The 26,209-nt window shown below is 43.2% G+C and overlaps 1 pseudogene; it reads right to left on the minus strand.

Annotated features, from left to right (window-relative positions):
- On the minus strand, positions 1–23,269 carry LOC115202777 (alpha-actinin-3-like; annotated as a pseudogene).
- Between the last annotated feature and the right edge of the window lie 2,940 nt (positions 23,270–26,209).

Raw genomic sequence — 26,209 nt, forward strand, 5'->3', positions numbered from 1 at the left:
TTATAAGTCGCTCTTGCCGTACAGGGCACTGGAGAAGGAGATGTAGTCCGGGGCGCGTCACTGCCGATGTACCTGGTCATGAGGCTGACACAGTCGTCGGCCTGCTCTGGGGGCAGCTCCCTGCGCAGTTCTTCCACAGTGATGTATGTCTGGGAGGGGAGGACACAGGTCAACAAAGGTCACACCACAGACACCACAAAATAACCTAAACCAATGGCTCAAATGAGCTGTTACTTCATGTGACCGACGGAGTTTACAGAAGAATAAGTGCAATAATGGTTCCGCTCAACTCACCTTGTTGGAGGCCAGGATCTTGAAGGAGGCCATGACCTGGTCGGCGGTGTCTGTCTCGGCTGTCTCACGGGTCATGAAGTCGATGAAGACCTAGAAGGTGACCACGCCTGTGTTGTTGGAATCCACCAGGGTCATGATGCGGGCAAACTCCACCTCACCCTGAGGGTCACACACAGACAGACATAGACCAAGAGAGGAAGACAGACAGAGTTATTTGAGTACAACAAATAATGACTCACACAGAAACCAACATATGTCCATTGCCCCAAATGACTGGGTCCTAAAGCAGTCCCACTCACCAGATCAAAGCCCATGGAGATGAGACGGGCTCGGAAGTCGTCTGGATCCATCATGCCATTTCTCTTCTACAAAGGAAAAACAAAGATCACTAAACCACATGGACTGGAAAGATGACTGACAGGTGAGCTCAAGCTCCGTCTTACCCTGTCAAAGTGGTTGAAGGAGGCTCTGAACTCGTTGAGCTGCTCCTGGCTAGTGCCCTTAGCGTCGCGGGTCTGGTTCTCCACCTCCTTGATGGTGCGGACGATGGTGGTCAGGAGCTGCTCCCAGCCCACACGCACATGCTGAGATGAGGAGAATACAGGATTAGAATCTGAAGACTTTACAGACAGAGAGAGAGACAGACCGAGAGAGAAACAGAGAGACCGAGAGAGAGAGAGGGGAACCCTGTGGCAGTACCTCCATGGTAAAGTTGGTGTGCTTGTTGTCGAAGAGGAGTCCTTCCTGGCTGAGCTGGTGGTCTCCCTCCAGCTTGTCGATGTTACACTTGTAGTTGATGATGTACTGCTTCGAACAGGGAGCCGGCGATGTCCACCATCACATAGCTGATCTCCTACAGGAGGAGACAGGGGCTGTGTTAGTGGAACATGTACAGAGTACAATGACACTTCATCAATAATATCATGTTAATAGATGCCATTTAGCAGACACTTTTATCCAAAGCAACAGTCATGCATGCATACATTTTACGTATGAGTGGTCCCCGGAATCAAACCCACTATCCTTGCATTGCAAATGCCATGCTCAACCAACGAAGCTACAGAGGAACACCATTCATTCATTTAATTGTATTTATTTAGCCAGGATAATCCACTCATTAAGCATTGCCACTGTTTTCCAGGGAGCCCTGGGTTCCATAAAATCAATAAAAACATATATGCACATAACATAAAAGTTGTGTTAATACCAGGATTCATTGACTGTCTTGAGAGGATATGCTTGAACAGTTATAAACAACTCTGGAATAATCTAATGAAGAGTGAGTTTGAGTGGGAGCTGTTGAGCGTTACTGTACCTCCATCTTGGTCTGAATCCAGGGTCCAATGATGTTGGCCTGGGCAGCAAACTGGCGCCTCAGCCTCTCGTTGGACTGCTGCCTGGCCACCTCCTCCTGCAGCATCTGGTCTCTGAGGGGCACCAAGTGTTTCACCTGCGCACCACAGATAAAGAACGGGCAAAGCTGATCAAATCTCTACAAAGTTTAACAAAGGAGGTACAAAGTTGATGACTGGACCTGGAGCTTGATGTAACCTAATGGATCAGTGTTACAGACTGAATGATAACCAAAGCACTGTTGCATTGAGTTGTTCAATGTTCGTCCTTAGAATGAGAAGGGTCATCTCACTCCCTGAGTAGACAATATCTAAGAGATGGACATGTACTCACAGCATCCCACTTGTTGGTGATGTCCTGGGGGGAGAGGACGGTGTAGGGGTTGACTCCTGACAGCTTGATACCGTAGGTCTGAGCGATCTTCACAATCTCACTCTGGATGCCCATGGTGGCCATGCGCTCCTTATCAGCCTCTGGTAGGGTGGCCTTGAACTGGTAATCAGACTCTGAGGAAGAAGAGGAGGAGAACAAGAGAGGAAGAATAGGATCAGCCAATAATAAATTAATGTAATGAGGATATAACAAACTAGCTACCCTCCTATCATGTCTCCTACCTGGATCTCCTCAATGCTGTGCACAATGAACATATCCTGTAAGTCCTCCATGGCTCCATCCATCCAGTTGTTGAAGGGAGCTGCTCTCTTGGCGAACTCCAGGTATAGCTGATCAATGGTTTCCCACAGCTTCTCCACACGCTGAAAAAACATCCATTTAGTGTTATCAACTGGACACTATAGACTTGTATGGAAGCTGAATAAAAGGACATAACATCTGAAGCCTATTTGTGTAAGTAGGGTAAGTATGTAGAGGTCAGGAAGTCATGGTGTTAGGTGGAGGTTTGAAATAGGGTCATGTCTGTCTGTCTCCAGGGAACCTCAAGTGAGTCTCTCCTCTTTTGGGTCAGAGTGCCCAGGTTGTCCTACTGGTCACAGATGCCCTGGCAGTGGGCGTTGATGGTGACAGCGTCATGATAGTCCAGCTCACTAGGACATGAAGAATATGAGATTGGAGGTAGCATTCCCTCAGAGAGTGATTTTAGACCATTAGAAAGAAGGGTGATTATTTTCTATTTCTCACTCTCTCTCTCTTTCATTCTATCTATCTTTATCATTCCATCAGTCTCTCTTTCATTATCATTCCATCAGTCTTTCTTTCATTCTATCTATATCATTCCACCAGTCCTTCTTTCAGTCTCTGTCACTCTCCATCTAATTTCTTTCTTTGGCTCTCTCTTTCTTTCGCATTCTCTCCATCTCTCTCCTTACTTGAGCTCCTGGGCGATGGCAGCGATCTGTTCCACTCTGTCCTGGTGGGCAGCCAGGTCAGACTCAAACGCCTCGTGTTTCCTCATCAGAGCCCTGATCTCCATCAGAGAGGCTGACTCATAGTCCTTCATGGACAGCAGCTCCACCTTACCTGAAGACCACAGGGACACACACTGACATAAAGTAGAAATACCTTAGATCTATTATTACACAAACTAAGTTTAAAGGAGGGTTTTTACAACCTTCTTAACACAAACCCTCCACTTGATTTGAGATAATTGAGAGTCTCCGTCCTCATCTCCCACACCTGAGGTCCAGGACTCATGCAGGGAACACTTCTGCTTGAACTTCTCAGCCAGGTGGTCCAGTCTCTCCAGGCATCTGATCTCAGTGAGCAGCCACTCCTCATAGCCCTTCTCTACCTGCTCCAGACCCTTCCAGGCATTGGCAATGTCCTGAGAGGAGACAGAGATCTAAGAGAAACCAGGGGCTCAGTGAATAGAGAACATAACAGACTTGACCAGATTATGGTAATGAGAGTGAAAGTCAGAATCACTGGGGTGGCTGTGGGGAACGTACCGAGACCATCTTTCCCTCAGAAGGCATGAAGGCGGGCCTGTTGCTCAGCCTCAGCTTGGTCTGCAGGGTGTTGAAGTTGATCTCCAGCTGACACTTCTCCTGGACCTTGGGAGGCTTGTGGACGTGACGGTAGTCACGGAAGTCCTCCAGCTTCTTCTGCATGGCGCGCATGGTCTGCTCCGCCACACGGTTCTCCAGCCAGGGGATGGTGTGACAGATCCATTCCAGCAGCTAGGTGGAGGGGGAGTACAGATATGTTACGCACTGAAGCCATCGTAACACAGAGACATTATTTTGAATGGAACCAGAACAGGGCAAACTAAAGGGTGCCCACCTCACTGGCCAGCGTCTCATACTCCTCCATCAGCTTCTCGTTCTCCTGGTTCACAGCCAGCACCTTGCAGATCCTATTGGCAGCTGTCTCGGCCTAGGACACAAGAACAGAGATCAGAGGGGAAAGGCTACGTAGAATGGTGGTCAATGGGGAGGCCTCACCTGCTCTGCTCCAGCAAAGGCGTGATAGAAGCAGGACACATAGGTCATGATGGCTTTCTCATCGGGCTTCGGGGTGTTCACAATATCTAAAATGTAGAGAAAAAGTTTAAAAGATTGCCAAAGATATGCAGAGAAATATTTAGAAATGTTTTCTCTTATTTGGTTCAGACAATAAAACAACTTCATAGTTAAGAATACTATAACAATATGGAAGAAAATTAAACATATTCTACAAGAACCAATATCACTCCCTAAAAACAATAACCTTATGGAACAATCCTTGGATAGCTGTTCAGAATTCATCGATAAATTGGTCCACATGGAAACCTAAAGGCATAGAACCCGTAAATGACTTAGTTACAGAAAATACATTCATTTCCATTAAATAATTAAAAAGTCATTTTGGACTGATCAATGTAGATAGTTTCAAATACATGCAACTTAAAAGTTAGATTTTAAATCTTTTGGACATCAGAGCAACCTTGAGGGAATCTTATTTGAGTTAGAAAAGGATGTTGTTCATATAATAGGGAAGATATACAAAACCTTGCAGGGAGCATATTCAACTTCCTATCTCTTAGAAAAAACATAAACTATTGGAACCAAGACTTAAAAAGAACTGGCACAAGATGGAGGGAAAGTTGGCGCATACAATAACTAACAAAATTACAGTTAATGAAAATGTACTGTGCGCTTAGTCCAGTATAAACTAATGTATAGAATGTATTATACAAGAGACAAAATTCACAGATTCTACAGCACCACGGCAGAGTCATGTCTTACGTGGGAACGCTATAAAGTCCAGAAATTGAGGGCGGAGCTAAAAAGTTGTCTGTCAGAAGTATTACAATGTAAACGTACATTTAATCTGTCTGTCTGCATATTTCAAGACATGTCATATGGGGGTGTAGTGAGATACCCAATGGGCTGGACAATTCTCTTCTCATCACTCATCTTAAAAAAATTTATACTTAAAAACATGGAAATCCATCAATCCGCCATCACAATATGATTTTTTTAGGATTTATTATTGAAATAGCATGGGCGACTGAAAAAAACAAATGGATACAATTTAGGGCCAAGTGGCAAACAATAAGGCAGGCACTCGGGATGGGGGTGTGACCAGGCACTCGGGATGGGGGTGTGAGCATGTGGGTCTGGGCAGCTGAGATGTAGTCATTGTTTGTATGCATCTGTAAGTGTGCTCGTATATGGAATTATTTTTTGTTGTTGTTGAAAAACACTTATGTAACTGTCCGGTTTTGTCAGTAGCTAAGCTCCATCTTAAAACTACTGTACCCACATGAAAAAATACTACAGTTTACTATAGAATACTACAGTACTTACTATAGAATTATGTAGTAAACTGTATAATATAATACTACACACTGAAGTATCCCTCAATCATGTGTAGTACGTACTGTAGAATTTTGTATTATACTATAGTAAATACGACAGTATTATCCGCAAAAAAACACTGTTGTAAATACTGCAGTAATGTCCGCAAAAACAGTACAGTCCGTAAAAACACGACAGTTTTTTTAACTGTATTAAATACTACAGTATTTATTTTGCATATACCCTTCCGATTCCCCTCGCCATATCCCAATTTATGCCACCCATAAGTGATAAACCTATATGCCAAGTATATTTGGGCACCCTTAGTGGCGCAGCAGTCTAAGGCTCTGCATCTCAGTGCAAGAGGCGTCACTACAGTCCCTGGGTCAGCGGTCTAAGGCACTGCATCTCAGTGCAAGAGGCGTCACTACAGTCCCTGGTTCGTATCCAGGTTGTATCACATCCGGCTGTGATTGGGAGTCCCATAGGGCGGCGCACAATTGGCCCAGCATGGTCCGGGTTTGGACGGGGTAAGCCGTCATTGTAAATAAGAATTTGTTCATAACTGGCCTGCCTAGTTAAATAAAAAAAATACAAGTATAGACCATATATTGTGTTCCCTGTGGTTATAAAAAAGAGCAGAAGCTCTGAATTATCATTTCAGACCACAGTCTTACCTACCTACAGGTTATAAAACATTTGCTCTTTTAGTTTTTCTCCAATATGTTTCCTCATGGAAAAAGCCTCCACTTATATGTCAAAGATAATAAAACAAAAACACTACAGTAGATATTACAGTATACTATAGTCTGCAAAAACACTACATTATTTACTATAGTATATACTACCAGTTCTTTTAATACAGTATTTACACTATAGTAAACTGTAAATACTACAGTAAAGTCAGCAAAAACACTACAGTGAATACTATAGTATTTATACCACAATATACTATAGTATTTTTTATTATGTGGGTATCTTTAATTGTTGTAGTGCTGTAAGATAGGTTGTTCACCTTCTGCATCCAACATCTTGGGGATGTCCAGGTACTTCTCTGCCACCTCGAAGGCAATGTTGAGGTTTCCCATGGGGTCATCCTAGAGACACACAAGACATGTCTCAGTGAATAAGAGGGTGCAGACTAGTACCTGTAGGAGCAGACAGGATACTCTCATAGCCATGCTGAACTGTAGAGGCAGCTTTCTTTATCTTCACCACTAAATGAATACTGATTTAAAGATGATGCTTCAGAATAACTGTTCACTTTACAATAGAACTAAGATACTGAATTATATTAGTTATCATTATACTCCATCACATTGTAATCACAATGTTATCCTGAAGAAGATGATGCTGGAACAGCTACTGTATGTTTTGTACAGGCCTACGGTTCCATTCAATTCAAACGAAATATCATTGTTTTTAAGAATGGAAAACTGAACCAACTCGAACAGGTGTGAGATTGTTATTTCAAACCAGTGTCTTAACGGAAATGAACTGTCAGTAATGTTAGCCACAGCACAGTTCAGTTCTCCATGCCAGTTCCTCCATCCTCACCACTGTTCATTTACAAAACAAAGAAGAATCATAAATACCATGAAATACATCACAGAATAGACATAGAGTGGCAGGTAGCTTAGTGGTTAAGAGCGTTAGGCTATTAACCAGAAGGCTGTGGGTTGAATCCCTGAACTGACTACGTAAAAATATGACGATGTGCCCTTGAGCAAGGCACTTAACCCTAATTGCTCCTGTAAGTCGCTCTGGATAAGAGCGTCTGCTAAATGACGTCACTATGGGCGAGACGCTGATGTGGGCTGTTTGAGTGATGTTTGTGTGGGCCAATGGAGAGACTGGCTGAGTGTAGATCAGGGAAGTGAGGACCAATCATGCAGGGATGTGGTGGGGTGGGGCCAGAGACAGCACCTTGCGCAGTTTGGAGTAATCAATGAGGTCAGGTCTGTGTCTGTGGATGAGGGCACACAGTGCCAGGCCATCCTTCCAACTGAGACACAAACCCTGGAATAGGGGGAGAAGGATGGAGAGAATGATATACAAATCAATCAAAGATGAAAAGGAGGAACAAAAGAGATTGATATGGAAAAAGAGGTAAACACGGGATGTGAAAGTGTAACAGGGAAACAATGAGATGAGGAAAATATCCTGTAACAATTGAGCAGATTGAGATTATTCAGAATTAAAATCATGATTTAGAGCCATATCAGTGAGCCAGCGTGGTGACCAGAAGAGGGTAGTGGCTGCTCACCTGATGTGGAAGTTCTGCACATTGACATTCCTGTAGGGGGCTGTCTTCCTCTGGCACCAGAACAACAGACCCTCCTTAGCAGAGGTCTCTGAACACACACAATGATGTAAGGATGATCATTTGTTTAAAAGAAGCCCTTGGTAGTATAGAAATAACCCTAACCATTAGACATGCCTATTCAATTTGTTGCATAGTTGAATGAGGCCTTAACTGTACTGTTAGAGAGTTTTGCTGTGTGTCTTTGAAGAGTTCTCACCCTCTACAGAGATGTCCTGGATGGCGAAACGCAGGATGATGGTCCAGATCATCCCCAGGGTCATCTTTACATTACCATCCACAATCTCTGCAGAGGTCAAGGGTCAGTTGGATAGGAGGATAGAGACAATAAGATGTGAAAATACATTTACAGGAAACTCCATACATCAAGTAGATGAATGCTATGAGAATATAAGCCGGAGAAGGGGTTGGAAGGGTATAGAAGGGTTTGGAAGTATTTGAAAGTATTTGGAAGGGTATAGAAAGGTTTAGAAGGGTATAGAAGGGTTTGGATGGGGTTGGAAGGGTATAGAAGGGTATAGAAGGGTTTAGAAGGGTTTAGGGTTTGGAAGGGTTTTGGGGTGTGAGGCCCACCCTCAGCACCGATGGACACCAGCTTGACTCCCTTGCTACAGATGAAATCTAGGGCCTTGTTCACATTGGCGATCTTGTGGAAACGCATTTTACCTTTGTCTGGCTTGGGAAGCCTTTCACCTGCACATCCACAAACAAACACGACATGGACCCATTAGTTAGCATTAGGGAATGGCAATAGTGAACTGTACTTAGAATTTGACCATGCAGAAAAGAGAAAAGGGTGTCCAACTACCTGAGATGACTTCCAGCAGCAACATGAGTTTGAGTCCATTCCTGAAGTCCTCCTCAATGTTCTCAATCTGTGTACCCGCTTTACGCGAGTGAGAGTTGCACCAGGCAGTGAAGGTCTGAGAGAGAAAGAGCGTGTTACAATAATGCATAAAAATGATCCTAAAATGCGTAATGCGTCACTTCTGAAACACCTTGATCTAGCTCCATATGTTTTTCAGGGATTATGGGTCAATATATCTAGGTTACCACTGATCCTGCTTTGGTTAATACAAATTCTAGAAAGCAATCAACTTGAAAGCTGCAGTGCACAATGATCTCATGTCATCTGCCACATCCACTGTATAACAGCTTGTGGAAAAACACCTTCCAGTATCATCATGTATGCAGCATTAGGTTTTCAAGCTACAACTAACCGTCTGAATAGTTAGTTCAGTATCAAGACATAGGGTAAATGTTAATTTTTGAGTATGGTATTTACCTATTTTCAAATACTGAGAAATAGCTTTTACATATAATTTTGAAGAGAACGTAGTTATGGATACTATTTTGAACATATTAGAATATGATGCAGAAGCAATACAAAGCAGAGAGAGGAGAGTCTGAGGGAATTACTGAACCTAGACAGAGGAGAGTCTGAGGGAAGGACTGAACCTAGACAGAGGCGAGTCTGAGGGAAGGACTGAACCTAGACAGAGGAGAGTCTGAGGGAAGGAATGGACCTAGAGAGACGAGAGTCTGAGGGAAGGACTGAACCTAGACAGAGGCGAGTCTGAGGGAAGGACTGAACCTAGACAGATGAGAGTCTGAGGGAAGGACTGAACCTAGACAGATGAGAGTCTGAGGGAAGGACTGAACCTAGACAGATGAGAGTCTGAGGGAAGGACTGAACCTAGACAGAGGAGAGTCTGAGGGAAGGAATGGACCTAGAGAGACGAGAGTCTGAGGGAAGGACTGAACCTAGAGAGAGGAGAGTCTGAGGGAAGGAGAGATAGTGATAGGGAAAGAGGGCAAAATGGAAAGAGAGAGAGAGAGAGAGAGAGAGAGGGAGAGAGAGAGAGAGAGAGAGAGAGAGAGAGAGCGAGAGAATGTTCAGGTCCAATGTCATTTAATGTAAGTAAGGCTAGAAGAGGAGACTCTTCCGCAGCAGGTGCCTAACCCTAAAATCAACCCCTACTGCCATAGATGCCCAAATTTAGACTGGGTGGGTGAAGGGGGGCTAAGGAGGAGAAAGGAGGAGGTGGGGGTTGAAGGAGGCTATATCGGGTAGCCATAAGACACCAGGGGACAGCCGACAGCAGAGTATTCCTGCAGCAGACACTCTCAACCAACAGTGTGTGAAAAGGGAATGCTGGGAAAAGGAGAGGGGGTGTGTTTTTTTTTTACCACTCTAGATGTTAGCTTTACAGTAATACCTTTACCCTGCCTACTGGTGATTTGGGATGGGATAATATCATACAATCAATCACCTTTTATCCTTCTTACTAAGAGAAAGGCAGTGACCACACAGTGAATTAATAAAAATGAAATAACTTCATGTGTTAAACTGAGACTTGAGAATGATAGATCAACTCATATGATCGATCATAATGATCGTCATAATGTTTTATTTACTTTGTAAATTGAATAACATAAAACTGGTGCTACAAAATGCCCAAGAACTCTGGAAAGAATGTTAATATGGAATGTATGTCTTGTGCATGACAGAGGTGAAAAGCATAACAGCAATAATTCTTAGAGAAATGAACAAGAAACAGATTTAGACCAAAGAGGCATTCATACTGGTACAGCAATGCCCTATCCCTACCTAACACCAACTTTATTGTTGAGAAAGCTCAAGGCAAAAGCATAACAAATGGTGAACTACTATTTTTCTGAGTAACTCATTTCCAGATATCTATTGCACTTAAAGCCACAATAACAAACAAGGCCTCGCCACAAAACTCATGTCTCAATGAACATTGTCTGAAGGTCAAACACTAACATTACATTAACTCACATAAGACAACGTTCCACGGCAGCACACAATACCATTCAGTAACTGAGCAACCCTTTCTCTAGATGAGAGTTACTGTATTAAACGATGATCAGAACTAAGGTGTTAATACAACTTCCAGGCTAAAACATAATTTACAAAAAGGCTAAACTCCACCTGAAACTACGCCTGTTGCTGTCACTGAGGACTATAGCTTCTCCAATGTATTAGCTCAAACCAGAGTGAACTATGAGACAAATACAGTGGCTATTATTATGGAGCCCTGTTGGCTTCAGGTTGTATAGCAGGTCTGAAGCTAAAGTTGTCCCATGTCATCCTTCCAAGTCTCATTTATCACTTGAATGTAAGGAAGCCTGGGAAACAGAGCTACGTTTGGGGGTTAAGGTCAGTGAGAGACTGTGGCCCAGAGCCTGGCACTCCCAGTTGGCTGTAGGAGACAATGGCCTGGGCCTGGGCCTGGGACTTCAAGGGGGCTGTAGGAGACTGTGGCCTGGGCCTGGGACTTCCAGGAGACTGTGGGCTGGGCATGGGACTTCCAGGGGACTGTAGGAGACTGTGGCCTGGGCCTTCCAGGGGACTATAGGAGACAGTGGCCTGGACCTGGGACTTCAAGGGGACTGTAGAAGAGAGTGGGCTGGGCCTGGGACTTCCAGGGGACTGTAGGAGACAGTGGCCTGGACCCGGGACTTCCAGGGGACTGTAGGAGACAGTGGCCTGGACCTGGGACTTCAAGGGGACTGTAGGAGACAGTGGCCTGGACCTGGGACTTCAAGGGGACTGTAGGAGACTGTGGGCTGGGCATGGGACTTCAAGGGGACTGTGGGCTGGGCATGGGACTTCGATGGGACTGTAGGAGACTGTGGGCTGGGCATGGGCCTGGGCCTTCCAGCGGGCTGTAGGAGACTGTGGGCTGGGCCTGTTACTTCAAGGGGACCGTAGGAGACAGTGGCCTGGGACTTCCAGGGGACTGTAGGAGACTGTGGGCTGGGCCTGTTACTTCAAGGGGACCGTAGGAGACAGTGGCCTGGGACTTCCAGGGGACTGTAGGAGACTGTGGCATGGGACTTCCAGGGGACTGTAGGAGACTGTGGGCTGGGTCTGGCACTCCTTAGTAGCGCTTCCCTTCCTCCTCTTTCTACTAGTTTTCTTTCATTATTTGTTTTTTTATGCATGAATACAATTGCTCACTGTTCGTTGTTGGCTTTTCCTGCCTAAGTTTGCCCACTTTGGCAATTAAGTAATCATTAAAATAATTGCCAACATCAAATGGTTTTGTGATGAAAAAGCCATCTGATTCAATGAAAGATGGAGTTAAATTTGTCTTTCTGCCCATCATTTAAACTACTCAAGTTTTTTTCCATCATTCTTTATATCATTGATCTTGGCTTCATAATACAGTTTCCTCTTCTTTTTGTTGACTTTAGTCACAGAATTTCTCAGTTTGCAGTAAGTCAGATGTGCAGCCAGACTTAATACAGTTAATACAACCATACAGTTTTTCAGTTCCTCATCTAGCCTTAACAGATTTAACAGTCAGTTTCTTAACAGGTGCATGTTTGTCAATAATTGGAAGAAGCAATTTCATAAATTAATCAAGTGCAGTGTCTGGATGCTCCTTATTAATCACATCAGATCAACAAATATTTTTTACATCATCCACATAAGAATCATAGCAAAATCTTTTGAATGATCTCTTATACACTATTTTTGGCCTAGCTGTCAGAACTTTGGCTTTCCTGGATGTAGCCAATAGATTGTGATCACTGCATCCAATGGGTACGGATACAGCTTTAGTGTAACGCCCTGGCCATAGAGAGGGGTTTTTGTTCTTTATTTTGGTTAGGCCAGGGTGTTACATTGGGTGGGCGTTCTATGATTATTGTTCTATGTTTTTGTATTTCTTTGTTTTGGGCTGTGTGTGGCTCACACATATTATTTAAATTCTGACATTTAGCACTTGTTGGCCTATAGCAACACCCCAAAAAGAAAAGGCTTTAGATATGCCAACTGAACCTGCAACCACAACAACACTTGACATAAGATCTTCTCTAAGCATTATAGGGACATGGCTCTGAATATATACAGCAACACCTCCCCCATAAGCATTTCTGTCTCTTCTATAGATGACCTACTCATACTCTGGACCTAGTTTTGTCCCATGGAATAAATGTTGTGGATCTTAATGTTTTTCCTCATAATCCTGGACTATCAGACCACCATTTTATTACGTTTGCAATCGCAACAAATGATCTGCTCAGACCCCAACCAAGAACCATTAAAAGTCGTGCTATAAATTCTCAGACAACCCAAAGATTCCTTGATGCCCTTCCAGACTCCCTCTGCCTGCCCAAGGACGTCAGAGGACAAAAATCAGTTAACCACCTAACTGAGGAACTCAATTTTACCTTGCGCAATACCCTAGATGCAGTTTCACCCTTAAAAACTAAAAACATTTGTCATAAGAAACTAGCTCCCTGGTATACAGAAAATACACGAGCTCTGAAGCAAGCTTCCAGAAAATTGGAACGGAAATGGCGCCACACCAAACTGGAAGTCTTCCGACTAGCTTGGAAAGACAGTACCGTGCAGTATCGAAGAGCCCTCACTGCTGCTCGATCATCCTATTTTTCCAACTTAACTGAGGAAAATAAGAACAATCCGACATTTCTTTTTGATACTGTCGCAAAGCTAACTAAAAAGCAGCATTCCCCAAGAGAGGATGGCTCTCACTTCAGCAGTAATGAATTCATGAACTTTGAGGAAAAGATCATGATCATTAGAAAGAAAATTATGAACTCCTCTTTAAATCTGCGTATTTCTCCAAAGCTCAGTTGTCCTGAGTCTGCACAACTCTGCCAGGACCTAGGATCAAGGGAGACACTAAAGTGTTTTAGTACTATATCTCTTGACACAATGATGAAAATAATCATGGCCTCTAAACCTTCAAGCTGCATACTGGACCCTATTCCAACTAAACTACTGAAAGAGCTGCTTTCTGTGCTTGGCCCTCCTATGTTGAACATAATAAACGGCTCTCTATCCACCGGATGTGTACCAAACTCACTAAAAGTGGCAGTAATAAAGCCTCTCTTGAAAAAGCCAAATCTTGACCCAGAAATCGGCCTATATCGAATCTTCCATTCCTCTCAAAAATTTTAGAAAAAGCTGTTGCACAGCAACTCACTGCCTTCCTGAAGACAAACAATGTATACGAAACGCTTCAGTCTGGTTTTAGACCCCATCATAGCACTGAGACTGCACTTGTGAAGGTGGTAAATTACATTTTAATGACGTCAGACCGAGGCTCTGCATCTGTCCTCGTGCTCCTAGATCTTAGTGCTGCTTTTGATACCATCGATCACCACATTCTTTTGGAGAGATTGGAAACCCAAATTGGTCTACACGGACAAGTTCTGGCCTGGTTTAGATATTATCTGTCGGAAAGATATCAGTTTGTCTCTGTGAATGGTTTGTCCTCTGACAAATCAACTGTAAATTTCGGTATTCCTCAAGGTTCCGTTTTAGGACCACTATTGTTTTCACTATATATTTTACCTCTTGGGGATGTCATTCGAAAACATAATGTTAAATTTCACTGCTATGCGGATGACACACAGCTGTACATTTCAATGAAACATGGTGAAGCCCCAAAATTGCCCTCGCTAGAAGCCTGTGTCTCAGACATAAGGAAGTGGATGGCTGCAAACTTTCTACTTTTAAACTCGGACAAAACAGAGATGCTTGTTCTAGGTCCCAAGAAACAAAGAGATCTTCTGTTGAATCTGACAATTAATCTGGATAGTTGTTCAGTCGTCTGAAATAAAACTGTGAAGGACCTCGGCGTTACTTTGGACCCTGATCTCTCTTTTGAAGAACATATCAAGACTGTTTCAAGGACAGCTTTTTTCCATCTACGTAACATTGCAAAAATCATCAACTTTCTGTCCAAAAATGACGCAGAAAGATTAATCCATGCCTTTGTTACTTCTAGGTTGGACTACTGCAATGCTCTACTTTCCGGCTACCCGGATAAAGCACTAAATAAACTTCAGTTAGTGCTAAATACGGCTGCTAGAATCCTGACTAGAACCAAAAAAAATTATCATATTACTCCAGTGCTTGCCTCCCTACACTGGCTTCCTGTTAAAGCAAGGGCTGATTTCAAGGTTTTACTGCTAACCTACAAAGCATTACATGGGCTTGCTCCTACCTATCTTTCCGATTTGGTCCTGCCGTACATACCTACACGTACACTACGGTCACAAGACGCGGGCCTCCTAATTGTTCCTACAATTTCTAAGCAAACAGCTGGAGGCAGGGCTTTCTCCTATAGAGCTCCATTTTTATGGAATAGTCTGCCTACCCATGTGAGAGACGCAGACTCAGTCTCAACCTTTAAGTCTTTACTGAAGACACATCTCTTCAGTAGGTCCTATGATTAAGTGTAGTCTGGCCCAGGGGTGTGAAGGTGAACGGAAAGGCAGGAGCAACGAACCGCCCTTGCTGTCTCTGCCTGGCCGTTTTCCCCTCTTTCCACTGGGATTCTCTGCCTCTACCCCTATTACAGAGGCTGAGTCACTGGCTTACTGGTGTTCTTCCATGCCGTCCCTGGGAGGGGTGCGTCACTTGAGTGGGTTGAGTCACTGACGTGGTCTTCCTGTCTGGGTTGGCGCCCCCCCTTGGGTTGTGCCATGGCGGAGATCTTTGTGGGCTATACTCGGCCTTGTCTCGGGATGGTATGTTGGTGGTTGGAGATTTCCCTCCAGTGGTGTGGGGGCTGTGCTTTGGCAAAGTGGGTGGGGTTATATCCTACCTGTTTGGCCCTGTCCGGGGATTTCATCGGATGGGGCCACAGTGTCTCCTGACCCCTCCTGTCTCAGCCTCCAGTATTTATGCTGCAGTAGTTTATGTGTCGGGGGGCTAGGGTCAGTCTGTCACATCTGGAGTATTTCTCTTGTCTTTTCCGGTGTCCTGTGTGAATTTAAATATGCTCTCTCTAATTCTCTCTTTCTCTTTCTTTCTTTCTCTCTCTCGGAGGACCTGAGCCCTAGGACCATGCCTCAGGACTACCTGGCTTGATGACTCCTTGCTGTCCCCAGTTCACCTGGCCGTGCTGCTGCTCCAGTTCCAACTGTTCTGCCTATGGCTATGGAACCCTGACCTGTTCACCGGATGTTCTACCTGTCCCAGACCTGCTGTCCCAGACCTGCTGGAACCCTGACCTGTTCACCGGACGTGCTACCTGTCCCAGACCTGCTGTTTTCAACTCTCTAGAGACAGCAGGCGCGGTAGAGATACTCTCAAAGATCGGCTATGAAAAAGCCAACTGACACTTACTCTTGTGTTACTGACTTGATGCACCCTCGACAACTACTATGATTATTATTATTTGACCATGCTGGTCATTTATGAACATTTGAACATCTTGGCCATGTTCTGTTATAATCTCCACCCGGCACAGCCAGAAGAGGACTGGCCACCCCTCATAGCCTGGTTCCTCTCTAGGTTTCTTCCTAGGTTTTGGCTTTTCTAGGGAGTTTTTCCTAGCCACCGTGCTTCTACACCTGCATTGCTTGCTGTTTGGGGTTTTAGGCTGGGTTTCTGTACAGCACTTTGAGATATCAGCTGATGTAAGAAGGGCTATATAAATAAATTTGATTTGATTTGATATATCCTTGTATTGCTACTGCTGTATCATCAAATTAGTTATCTAAGTGAGTCTCAGAAATGACTAATATATGAATGTTATCTGATAATAGCAAGTTACTGATTTCATGAACCTTATTTCTAAGGCTACATATATTCATATGGGCTATTTTCAGGCCTTTCCTGGGTAGCCTATTAGAGATAGACATAATACTGAAAAGAGGAAACAAGGCAAGAGAAAAAATATACATTCAGCAGTCCATTAATCAATTGGTGTGTGTGTGTGTGTGTGTGCTGTGGGGTTGAAGCTACGAACCTTGTCCACCCTCCCTGCTTCTGGGAGGGAGGGTGGACAATGAGTCTGTCATAGCGGATGTATGCAATGTCCCCACACGCTCTGGCAGCTTTCATGGCTGGGATCAGTTCTTTCCTCTTCTGGTGCACAGCTTCAGGATAGTCCTCGTTGAGGAAGATATATGTTCCTCTCAAGTTCTTGGCTCTCTCCAGAACAGCTATCTTTGTCCTTCAACCTCAGGAACTTTACCACTATTGGCCTGGGCCTGTCACCTGGGCCGGTGGTGGGTTTTCCAGTTCTGTGGGCGCGCTCCACCTCAATCTTCCTGTGGTCCATCTTCAATTTCTGAGAGATCATTTTCCTCTCTTTGTCCTCAGACTCCGTCCAGGTCTCATGTGGAGATTCTGAAATTCCGTCCACAACCATGTTGTTTGCCTTGATTATCCCTTGAGTCTGATTTATCCGTCATTGTTATCATGGATTCACACAAAGAACTGAAGCCCTCTCTCAATGACTTGCATATTGCTGTCATCTTGCCGTTCTCCTAGAAGGTCAGCATTCCGGAGTCGCCTCTTCACTGTTGACATTGAGACTGGTGTTTTGCGGGTACTATTTAATGAAGATGCCAGTTGAGGACTTGTGAGGCATCCGCTTCTCAAACTAGACACTCTAATGTACTTGTCCTCTTGCTCAGTTGTGCACCGGGGCCTCCCACCCCTCTTTTTATTCTGGTTAGAGCCAGTTTGCACTGTTCTGTGAAGGGAGTAGTACACAGCGTTGTAAAAGATCTTCAGTTTCTTGCCAATTTCTCTCATGGAATAGCTTTCATTTCTCAGAACAAGAATAGACTGACGAGTTTCAGAAGAAAGTTATTTGTTTCTGGCCATTTTGAGTCTGTAATCAAACCCACAAATGCTGATGCTCCAGATACTCAATTAGTCTAAAGAAGGCCAGTTTTATTGCTTCTTTAATCAGAACTACAGTTTTCAGCTGTGCTAACATAATTGCAAAAGAGTTTTCTAATGATCAATTAGCATTTTAAAATGATAAACTTGGATTGGCTAATTAAGTGAAGGTTGCTGATAATGGGCTTCTGTACGCCTATGTAGATATTCCATAAAAAAATATATCGTTTCCAGCTACAATAGTCATTTACAATATTAACAATGTCTACACTGTACTTCTGATCAATTTGATGTTATTTTAATGGACCAAAAATGTGCTTTTCTTTCAAAAACAAGGACATTTCTAGGTGACCCCAAACTTTTGAACAGTAGTGTATGCTGAGCACTTGTTGGCTGCTTTTCCTTCACTCTTCAGTCCAACTCATCCAAACTATCTCAATTGGGTTGTCGGGTGATTGTGGCCGGGTCATCTGATGCAGCACTCCATCACTCTCCTTGGTCAAAGAGCCCTTACACAGCCTGGAGGTGCGTTTTGGGTCATTGTCCTGTTGAAAAACAAATGATAGTCCCACTAAGCCCAAACCAGATGGGATGGCGTATCGCTGCAGAATGCTGTGGTAGCCATGCTGGTTAAGTGTGCCTTGAATTCTAAATAAATCACAGACAGTGTCACCAGCAAATCACCCCCACACCATCACACCTCCTCCTCCATGCTTTACATTGGGAACCACACATGCAGAGATCATCCATCCACCTACTCTGCGTCTCACAAAGCCACGGAGGTTGGAACCAAAAATCTAAAGTTTGGACTCATCAGACCAAAGGACAGATTTCCATCGGTCTAATGTCCATTGCTCGTGTTTCTTGGCCCAAGCAAGTCTCTTCTTCTTATTGGTGTTCTTTAGTAGTGGTTTCTTTGCATAAATTTGACCATAAAGGCCTGATTCACGCAGTCTCCTCTGAACAGTTGATGTTGAGATGTGTCTGTTACTTAAACTCTTTTTTGGGGGGCTGCAATCTGAGGTGCAGTTAACTCTAATGAACTTATCCTCTGCAGCAGAGGTAACTCTGGGACTTCCTTTCCTGTGGCGGTTCTAATGAGAGCCAGTTTCATCATAGCACTTGATGGTTTTTGCGACTGCACTTATTGAAATGTTCAGTATTGACTGACCTTCATGTCTTAAAGTAATGATGGACTGTTGTTTTTCTTTGCTTATTTGAGCTATTCTTGCCATAATATGGACTTGGATTTTTACCAAATAGGGCTATCTTCTGTATACCTTGTCACAACACAACTGATTCGCGCAAACGCATTAAGAAGGAAAGAAGTTCCACGAATTAACTTTTAACAAGACACACCTGTTAATTGAAATGCATTCCAGGTGACTACCTCATGAAGCTGGTTGAGAGAATGGCAAGTGTGTGCAAAGCTGTCAAGACAAAGGGTGACTACTTTGAAGAATCTAAAATACATTTAGATTTGTTAAACAGTTTTTTGGTTACTACATGATTCCATGTGTTATTTCATAGTTTTGATTTCTTCACTATTATTGCACAATGTAGAAAATAGTAACAATAAAGAAAAACCCTGGAATGAGTAGGTTTCCAAACTTTTGACTGGTGCTGTATGTCTGCCAGCATTTGGGAGGGCTGCAGAAACCCCAATGACTATTTATAACTGCTAAAGGGCTAACATCATCAGCATAATTAGTAGCCTTCTGGTGTCCAAAGTACAGTGAGTCTTCTAAGACTGTACAGACAGACTGAGGCTTCCATCCAGTGATGGATGACGCTTCATGGTGTGTACTGAAAGGTACACAAGGATTTATAATTGCTGCTTACAATGTCATCCATTTCGTATAGAATTTTTTGTTTATTATTATAATAATTTTCTTGCAATTCGTATGATATGTTACAAATTCCAATTCACACAATATGTTACAAATTGGTATGTGCTTCTTAAGATCCTGTTCAATCTCTTTACGTCACCTAGACACTTGCCTAACGTAAAGTAAGGCCTTTGCCATGTACAGTCTGCTGTTGAAAGGCTGAACCTTACTGGAGAGGAGCAATTGACATAAATGGGGTCAATGACATTATTTGCAGGGATTAACTGCATCGGTCTCCATGACCTAAACAACCCTTACCCTCCAATCTCTCTCTCTTGAGATTCAGCTCCAATGCTCCACTTAGACGGCTCCTGAATTTAGCTGATCAGAAATACCTGCATGACCTTGAGTCCTGACACCGATAACCCCCCACACCAGGCAGTTGATAGAAGCTGCCGTACAAGGACACATCTTCTGGAATAGCAACTGCCATTTTATCATACTGATGGCTTTGTCAGCCCCCTCCCTCCATCTACAGCCTGTAAAAGGCTCCCCAGCTTGCTCTCTCTCCCGACCGATTCAGCCGCCATAATTCCTTGATTTCCAAAACCTACAACATGTACCTTAATTTAAGATTGCACCTACATGCTGAAAGATTAGCAGATGGAAACCCCTTAAAAAACTGCTTGTATTAAAGTATTGAATGACTTCACAGTCACATAGTTTTAGTTAACATTAGGAGAACATGGATGGATAGGATAGGTCAAACAGGTGATGCAAAATACACCTGCTGTTTTTAATAAGTTAATACATAATGTTTACCATAGGAAGTTGTATTTGGAGTGTGTGGCTGTAATTCATTGCTAACCAGGCTTTAGTTCATTGCTAGTGGTGGTGCAACTGGTTCAGGACCGCCTGCATTTAGTCATACTGTATTAGGGTGTTAACGTTTTCAATGACTATGCAGTGGAGGCATGGATGGCCAATGGATAACTACGCAATAAGACATTGAGATGTTTTACAGGCTGGTATTTTAGCACAGCAATTAGTGGACTAGAATACACACACCACACTGGTTCGTGTGCTGGAAAAGTATCAAAGCGATAGAAACATGACAAGAACATTTAAGCGGTTGTGGTTTCATCACTCACTTAGTCTGACAAACATCCAAACAGTAAAATGTGTCCAGAGATGCTTAATTGGGAACAATACATAACAATCCACCAATCCCTCTGTGAAATTGAGCATGTCACCTGTGAGCCGGATGCATGTGGACTGGTGTAAAACTGGTCCCTTTCCTGGACAGCTGCATCCAACAATCTAACAAGCAACTAATAGAGGCCAACCGAGAGCTAACAGGTGGTAGACAAACACACAGACAGTCCTGCAGCTGTCAGGATCCAGAGACCACAGGCAGGATCAGACAGTCCTCCATAAACATTGACTAGGCCTAATCCCTAGACCACCACTGAGCCAGGGGAACACCCAACTACGTGTTACATCATCAAACATAAGTCTAAACTAGATAAACGTCTACAGAACATACATAGTGGAGTGGGCTCCGACAGGTAAATAAATAATGCCCAGAATTATTTTTACAGGTAAATAGCACGCACATACCATTGCAAAAGGTGACCATACTCAACGCAATGAATTCTCAAAAGCCACAAAATAGGGGGCCCTAAGTGTTTACTAAGTGCAGTGTAACAGTCTCTGACGATCACAGTCTCTGACGATCATAGCTGATTTGGTTCTGGTTGCTGAGATTAATGCTTTTCTATCCGAGCATCCTGACTATACAACTGGCAGCAACAACAAACAAGGATATTATAAGGCCCTCTGTGACAAGAATTTTCCTCGGCTTATATGGAGTAAGTTAGTAAGCACATTTGTTCTTGAGCTTTTGGCAAACACCGTCGCTTAGTACTTGAAGAGGAACTTCTAGTCTTTCTGGTCAGATGCCTGCACTCCAAAATCAGGATTTCAGGCAGCTGTTCTAGAGTATTAAAGCCGTATTTGTTGTCATACCGACAAACGAAAAAATAATAATAAAATAAAACTAAGAACCGTAAGAATCTAGAGGTTATTACCTCAAAAGATTTAGGTCCCTTATTGGATAAGACTAGTCTACCATGGTGTACTCTCATAAAACCCCAGAGAATGATGAAGAGGCAAAACACTTGCAGTAGCAGTGGGATTGATGGGCTGTAGGAATATGATATAGGGGGTGTGGTGGGCGGGTTAAGCATGTATATTTCATTAGTCTATTTGGGGGTCTGAAATACAGTAAGCTCTCTTGCCACTCTACGTTTCCCTGTCTTGGTGTTGTCATCTGCTGCAGTTTCTGCAATATAGGAATTGAGACTTGCATTTGGCTCAACTACCCTCACACTGATGGGAAACCAATGTAGGCTAGCCTACCCCGTCAATGACCACTAAGACAGACAGTTGAAAATAGGTTGAAGTACATATAAACTGGTATGTGCAATGAATCTTCCCAAATCAAGCAGGTGAATGGCCAGTATTCAATTAGATCAGCCGAGTTTAAATATGATTCAGGCATCCTCTTCCCTACCTGTAGCTGGTCTACACTATAAATGACCATTATACCCATCCCCAAAATGGTATTGTACAAGCAATCATTTAATCAATAAGTTCACTGGCAACTCATTCAAATTGTTATCAGGGACCTTAAGCGGTACAACAGATATACAGTGTACAAAACATTACAAACACCTTGACAGATTGACCAGGTGAACCCAGGTGAAAGCTATGATCCCTTATTGATGTCACTTGTTAAATCCACTTCAATCAGTGTAGATAACATGAGGTTAAGGATTTTTAAGCCTTGAGACAATTGAGACATGGATTGTGTGTGTGCCATTCAGAGGGGGAAAGGGCAAGACAAAATATTTAAGTGCCTTTGAATGGGGTATGGTAATAGGTGCCAGGCGCACTGGTTTGTGTGTGTCAAGAATTGCAAAAACTGCAACTCTGCTGGGTTTTTCAGGCTCAACAGTTTCCCCTGTGTATCAAGAATGGTCCACCACCCAAAGGACATCCAGCCAACTTGACACAGCTGTGGAAAGCGTTGAAGTCCACATGGGTCAGAATCCCGGAGGACGGCTTTCAACACCTTGTAGAGTCCAGACCCCGTAGTTCAGTTGGTAGATTACGGCGCTTGCAATGCCAAGCTAGTGGATTCGATTCCCGGTAACACTTAAAATGCATACATTACTAAGTTGCTTTGGATAAAAGTGTCTGGTAAATGGCATATAACGTATATATTATTAAAGCAATATGGCACATCGGGGGTTTGTGGTGTATGGCCAATATCCCAGGCTCAGGGCTGTTCTTATACACGACGCAACGTGGCGTGCCAAGATACAGCCCTTCGTCATGCTATATTGGCCATATACCACAAACTAGTTACAAACGTAATTAGAGCAGTAAAAATAAGTTGTCACACCCTTGATATATGGTCTGATATGCCACGGCTTTCAGCCAATCAGCATTCAGGGCTCGAACCGGTTTATAATATATATATAATATATATATATATATATAAAAAATTGAGGATATTCCGAGGGCAAAGGGGGTCGGGTGCAACTCAATATTAGGAAAGTGTTTCTAATGTTTTGTCCACTCAGTGTATATCCAGAGGGTACATATCCTGCAGGCTACATAGGTACCAATCATTCATTTTGTTAATAGTAACACCATGCAAAATTTGTAGGCCATATACTTGTGGGCCAAATCACCTTGCGCTGCTGTTTTTCCCAGGCGGGGTCCAATAGAAAGTCCCTGTCCCAATCATCCTCTTGGTTCATGTAGACGTGCTCCGAGTCCAAAGTCATCATGTAGGAACCATATTGCACCTGCGTTTCAATTGCTGTCATTTCGATGTCTCCTTTGGGAGATGCTTATCCCCTCGACCTACTCAATTTAATTTGCACTTTTCAATTAAACATACATGCGCTGAGCCGTCAACTCTTAAGCCCGCAAAATTGTAGGAACACTTTCAGTGGCAGAGACAACTGCACCCGATTACAGATTCCTGCCTATAGGTTAGAGCTAGATGGTGCTCCCACCGCACGAAGTAGACTGAGCTCAAACCCCTGGTCAGTGGACACACGTAACAGCATCCCGTTACATATGACTGGCTTGACCTGGGGCTATAAGTGACACTAAAAAGACTAGGCAGAACTAGTGGATTTGCATGTATGCCTCTTGCAGATGCATCGATCTAGAATGCAAGAGTTCTCATCGACAGATCAATATGGGTCACAATAAAACATGTGTAAGATATACATTCCAATCAAGTCCTCGATATGTCGCCAATTGTGACAGGTCTTGGTGGGCACTGCCACTAACCAGAGGTCGCAGGTTCAGGATATGTGAGAAATGATCAAAACCAATGTGAAAGGCTTTATGCCACATTCACATAATGCAGAGCATTGTGTCATACTTCTTAGTTCAGTAAACATGTCCCTTCATGCCCATAAAAAAGTAGGCTATCCAAAACAAATGAGTTGTTTCAATGTCATTTATTGAGACTTACAAAGAACAACGTGTCTTAATTGAAATGAATTTGACAGCTACAAATGAAAACAAATTCTCAATTAAGCATCAGGTGATTCATTTATATATCTTTCAATAAATGGTTCTGCAATCAGCAACCTGTCTTTCATTTTCTGTAATGGACAAATAACAGTAATCTACAGATGTACAGTATTTTCCCTGATTTCTCATAAAGCTTGGTTTTACATATACTTTTCAGTCCTAATCCACATGCGGTCAAACAAGTCTCTGTAAAAATGTTGTCAGGAATTCCAATGGACGAAAGATTGGGAAACTGGAGGAAAAACTGTTTAGTAGTGATATGATTAGTGCCAATTTGAAACTATAACGTGACAGATAGGTAAGGGAACTTTGATTGAAACCGTGCACGGTGTATCGTAGGCCGATATAGTCCAGCTCTCATTCACTGAGGGAGGCCACTGAAGTCCTCAATAAACACAGCAATACAAACTTAACAAAAAAAAATATGGTGGAATTTTGGTGTTTGGCTGCATTTACACAGGCAGCCCAATTTTGATCTTCTGCCCAATTATTGGCAAAAGATCTAATCTGATTGGTCAAAAGCCCAATTACTGGCAAAAGATCCGAATTGGTCTGCCTGCGTAAAAACAGCCTAATATATCTTAAATCAACCAGATGATTACATTAAGGTTCCCAATCAATGTTTGCAAATTGTAATCAGACAATTTAACAGGGTGATTGGGATATGTAGAATTTACTTAACAAACTAGACAGGGAACGTAGAAAACTGAATGTTGTCCTCTTGACATCCATATCTAACGCAGCTGTGGAATGTTCTCTAGGGGACGCTGTTGTAAGCCTGTAGATATACTGGTTATGGGATCAGAGTGAGAGGGTTGGCGTTGTGCTGCAGATTGAAGGGGGGGTAGGTGAATTTGAGCGGGGCAGTGGTGCATTGGTTACTCACCCAGCATGCGTGGGACAGAGGTCGATAGCCCTACCTCCCTCCCTCCGTTCATCTGGCCTTTTGCGTACCACTGCGTCCTTAGCCGTTCAAAGCACAGCTGGAACGCCTCAGTTTTGAGCGTGAATGCACATCTTGTCTCACTGGAAATACCTCAGAAAAATATGCCACAACACAAGCATACGCAACAACTCCAGCATTCCCCAATCTGATCACCCTCAATTACAATAACATAAGTTTCTTATATCTGTTTTGAGTACAGGTTTAAAACACATTTCTGTGATTAATTGAAGATTCATTTAATGACATTATACAGTGTGATTCATTTCAATTTGGCAAAATGATTCCTTTAAAAACATCAATAGAATCAAAGAAAATAAGAAAAATCCATGACTACTGTTGATGGGGGTCGTCTAATTTCGGAAAGGAAGATGGCATCAGATAGAGCCATGACTGGACTATTTTACAGCCACATCTAGCGTCAACCCAGATCAGTTGGGTCTGCAAAAGGCTAAATAGTGTATGTGCCTTGTGGAGATTACCCTTATCAACCATACTAGTAGCAGTACTACAACTACAATGAGGGGAGTGTGGCCTCACTAACCCACTGGACATGCCCAGACATTCAGGCCCTGGGTTCTTGTGAACTGGTTGTCTTGTGATAGTTTGTTGGGCTTCCAGCATCACAGACCTCAAATAAATCATAAAATGGGGTGCCTCGTTGTGAAGGAAGAGGAGTGGGGTCAATGAGGGAAGTGTATGGTCGAAGTGCAGGCGTGGTCGGGGGCAGAGGGCTTTACCTTTGTGGGGACTGCGTCCACGGCATTGCGCGACTAATTTTCTTCCCCCGTCACACACAACATGGCGTCCAGGGACCCAGGAGCCATTTTAGCTGTAATAATTAGCGAGAAGGGAAAACGTAGCTGGAAGAGCAATAACAGTAACAATGTCATGCACTACAGTTTTAAAACAACACAGAAAGCCATATCAAGGAATATACGTGCAATAAGCAGGTGCATGTTATCATGGTAACCAGAAAGAATGAGATAACAATTTAAAATGTTCCTATCAGAAATGAAAACCAATCCATAACCAACTGTAGTCTACAGCTCACTTCTACATCCAAATACTGTGACGCAGCAAGGCTACAAACATTTTTCATTCTAATGATAGGATTGCCTTCAACTGTTCTTCTGACACCCACGGCGACAAACTCTAACAAACATTGCCATGAGGTTTGTCGCATGTTCTGAGGTAGGTGTAATGAAGACCAAGGCTGAGACCAAGTGGTAGAGCCCAATTGAGAACAGTTTGAAATGATCTTGTCATAGTTCATAGGAATGGGATAATCAAGAATGTTTAAAGTGTTTCCCTTCAGACGTGAAAGGTTGAAATAATTTGTAAATCCTTTGAAAAAAAACATGGAAACGATTTAATATCATGTTTAATCGCATGTCTAATAATTAACCCGATATGGAAAACATTTCCTATTTTAAATTATAAAAAAATACAGCCGCATGT

The sequence above is a fragment of the Salmo trutta genome, chromosome 12 (genome assembly GCF_901001165.1).
Source record: "Salmo trutta chromosome 12, fSalTru1.1, whole genome shotgun sequence".
NCBI lineage: Eukaryota > Metazoa > Chordata > Actinopteri > Salmoniformes > Salmonidae > Salmo > Salmo trutta.